Here is a 4,277-nt window from a genome sequence, read left to right as displayed (position 1 = left end):
ATCAGCAACTAACATTTGTAATGAGTTGACAAAATTGTCAAATGATTTGCGTATTTGTTTTTAATTTTGTCCTCAGGTTTTGCAGAGAAGCAAACAAAGGCTCAGAAAAAAATATTTAAATAGACTAGTTTCACATAGCTAGAATTTTCAAGGCTGAAATTAAACCCAGAATATGCCAGTTTATAATTTAAATATTAATGAAATTTTATAGAAGATACAGAAAATCATAAAGACTTAAATAGTACTTTTATACTTAAGACAGAATGCATACTAATATTTTTCTATATATACATGCATGCAAATATCTTTAATAATTGTTTGCCTTATGTCAAAATAATTGTTATTTTATTTTAAAAATTTGTAGAAATAAAGCAGACCAGAGAAATAGAATTTCCAAGAATACCACTATACAGAATTAATTAGTGTTTATATGCTGGCATATAGCTTTCCAAATTATATGTATGTATGTATACATGAATAGTAGAATGAATAAATATTTACTGTTGTAGTCTGTTATTTTCACTTAGGAATATATTGAATCGCTTCTCGGCCTTTTGGCTAAGATCAAGTGTAGGAATATATTGAGAGTGGTTTTCCATATCAGTAAATATTTCCTGCTTATATTTACTATGACAGTGCTTTTATCATTATAAAAATAACAAAGGACTTATGAATGCAAGTAGTTTAAAGAATTTCTTGCATCCCATCTCCATCAATAACTCCCACCAACAATTATATATCCTCATATATAACATATATCCTTTCTTTTTCACATAAATGCAAACTTAGGTTATGCACTGTTCTGCATTTCCCTTTGTTCACTTAATAATGTATTATTGAAACCTTTTATTTCAGTACACACATAGAATATGCCACTGAATGAATATATCATAATTAATTTGACTGGTATCCTACTGATAAAAATTAATGTTTCATTGGTTATTTTTCAGTATTATAATGTTGCAATAAATACAACTAGTACTAGAAGTACCAGTAGTATTGTTAATGTTATTATCATTATTATTATCACTGTGCCAGTCACTGTTCTAAGTAATTTATGTACAATTACGTGCAGTAACTAGCTTAATCCACACACCAACTTTACGAGGTAGTTAATATTATTATTATCCTTTTACAAATGAGGAAAATGAGGCACATGGAAGTTAAATTGATTTCCCATATTACATAGATGATGTATATATTTCCACACATGTTAATAAACATAGGATAATTTCCATGATGTGTGAATCAAAGAGAATATTCATCTAAAGTTTCAATTGATATGGTCAAATTGCCCTTTAAATGGGGCTCTATCAATTATATACTGCCTTCAACAGTATATGTAATTTTCAGAATCCTTCCACTCAGTGGTGGGTATTCTGAAACTTTGTTAATTTGTGCCAACATAATCGGTGGACAAATCAAATTGCTTTTTTTTGGTTCAGATTGCCTTTATCATAAATAAATGTACGCAGGTTTTCATATAATTATTAGATATTTATAATTCTTTTCCTATGAAATATCAACAAAAATACATGTTTACTTCTTAAGGGCTAATACATTTTAAATGTCTTAATACCACTAAACAAGTTTTAACGATTAAACAGGTGGCATGAACAAGGTGGAGGTGAGGGATGAGAGAGAGTGGTAGGGATGAGAGCCTCTGAAGTCTACAAATTCAGATTTTTAGGAGAACAATTTGGGGGTTACATATTAAATGGGTCCTCCAGAGCAGCTGATCTAAAATGAAATGTGAGCTGGGCACTGGCTGTTAAGAATCAGCACAGCGTCAAGAAATGCTATTTGGATTGTAGGACTCAAATTAAAATATCAACCCAACTTTGCTCCCTCAGTATCTGAACTATGACTTGCTTGTTAAGCCCTGTTTTCTCTCAGATTGCTGAATTGTGATAAAAAGGAGGATTTTTGGTGGAGGAGATGAAGATTTCTCTCTTGGCACGTGTGACTTCATCTGTTTGAATGAATTTTCAGTTTGTGTGACAATTTATCCCTGCTCTTATATAAATCCACATCTGAATGATGAAAAAAGATGGGTCGACCCTACTCAGGCTCCATTAGTATTGAAATAGTCTGCTTACCTAGTCCATTTAAAGAAGAATCTCTGAATGTTGATTAAAAATGCTCATGGGTTCATATATTTCAAGTATATTTTCTCCTGGAAGACGATTATATAACTGTCATACTATGTAGATGAAAAAGTTATATCTATATGCTGATGACTCCTAAATCCTATCCCCAAGTTAAAACTCTATTTCTGGAGCTCAACTGATATAAATCAACTTACCAACTGGCACTTCAATTTTGGTATCTTAAAGGTACCTCGAACTAATTGCATTCTATACTGAACACATCACTTTCCCACACAAAGCTCCTAGTCTTCAAAATCTTATCTCACTGAATGAGACCACTATCCACGCAACTTCCCAAGCCAAGGCATCCTTGGTTTCTCCTTCTGTCTCACTGCCCACAATCAAACATTCATCAAATCCTGTTGATTATGTCACTTATGTATCAGTTAAATCCATCCATTTCTCAACACCCCTTATCATGGGACTTAACCATATTTGTTATAACTGAATTTTTATATGTGAGTCTGATTGCAATTCTTAACAGTAAGCTCTTCATTTTCCCAGCATGTAACCCAAAGTCTGGAGTATATTAAGAATTTCATAAACATTTTAAAGTTATTGAAAGTTTTAAGTGAGAAAACAAACATAAATGTTAATAGAAAGTAAGGTTCTACTAAAATGTAAAATATTTTCAGAAGACTGGGAAGAGAGGTGAACATAGAATCCATTTATTTCATTTTAACGTTTAAATGAAATATGTGTTTAACTCCTTTTTTGTGCTAAAGACTGTGTTGTGTACACCTGTAAAGTTACTTGTTTCATTATAAAAACCTTGTAGGTTCTTTACACATAAAGTACTAAAGATTGAAAAAGATTACATACCTTATAAATAACAGAATGTCCAGTATTATCATACTTGTCTTTCACTAAACCCTTAGGAAATAAACAGAGATTTAAAAAATATCATCGTTTTCAGATAAGGAATGAAGATTCAGAGAAGATGAAACTCAAATCCTGGTTTTCTTGATTTTCATTCAAAGTTTTCTACACTATATTATGAAATGTATAAAAAAGATTGTCAAAGAGCTGGCTAACTCTAGCCAAAACTATCTAGAAGATGCTGGAGAGAGAAGACCACTTCTTGTTTCATTTTAAAGAAGAATCTATGAGTCTATGAGTCTTAACTACGATTGAATTTTCCAAACAAACAAAACCTCTAGATGCTTTACCTAAAGATATTTTATCTAATATATCTATTGAATTTGCCTTATTGTATTAAAAATGTGATTAGAATTGACTTCTTAGTTTTTGAGTGATAACAAGTGAAGATAACAATTTAAACGGCCATATCTGAATTTTTGCATTACTCTACCTTGAGTAAAATCAGATGAAGGGATGTTAATTCGGGGGGTGGGGGGGATGCTATACAAAATGAAAGGTTTTATCACCAAAACCTAGGGATATTTGGGTTTTGATTTATATCTGTCCTCTACCAGAAGCTTCTACTAGCAGCCTGAGTTCAATCTATTGGAAATTTGGTGAAAGACTACTGACCAAAACTCAGAATACATAGTTCCTGACTGTGACTCTGAATAAGAAATGCATCTGCAACGCTGACACCCATTCCCATGGGTTTGTGTAGCAAAGTGATTCAGCCCATAGCCTTAGAGACTGGCATCTTTGGTGTCTAACTTCATAATGAACTATTTTATTATCCCTGAACAAGTTACATAAGTAGACTAAACCTTAGTTTTATATTTTATAGATTTTCTATGATTATTTGAAATACTACATGTCATGCAGTTGACAAAGTGCCTGGCACATAAGAGTGATTCATAAATATATTAGCAGTCCTTAAGAGCAGAATTACAGACTGTCGAAGGTGGGAGAGGCCTTAATAACCACATGATTTGATGCTGCATTTTATAGGAGGGTAAACTGATTACCAGTGAGTGGAGGTAGTTGCCCAAAGTCCCAAAGACAGGTTTCCAGTACAGCAGTGGGTCTCAAACTTCGGAGGGCACCAGAATAACCTGGAGGACTGACTTAACCACTGATTGCTAGACCCTGTCCCTGGAATTTCTATAGCTCTAACTCAGGTCCAGAGATTTTTGCTTTTCTACCAAGCACCCACATGATGCCAGTGCTGTTAGTGCATGTAGTGCACTGAAAATCACTGCAGTACAG

The 4,277-nt window shown here is 32.9% G+C and overlaps 1 pseudogene; it reads left to right on the top strand.

Moving 5' to 3' along the window:
• Positions 1 to 538: 538 nt before the first annotated feature.
• LOC132507655 (U2 spliceosomal RNA) lies at positions 539 to 712 on the top strand (annotated as a pseudogene).
• The last annotated feature ends 3,565 nt before the right edge of the window (positions 713 to 4,277 follow it).

The sequence above is a fragment of the Lagenorhynchus albirostris genome, chromosome 16 (assembly GCF_949774975.1).
Source record: "Lagenorhynchus albirostris chromosome 16, mLagAlb1.1, whole genome shotgun sequence".
Classification (NCBI taxonomy): domain Eukaryota; kingdom Metazoa; phylum Chordata; class Mammalia; order Artiodactyla; family Delphinidae; genus Lagenorhynchus; species Lagenorhynchus albirostris.
Note: the sequence above shows the minus strand (reverse complement) of the source record. Positions and strands in the feature narration are given on the sequence as shown.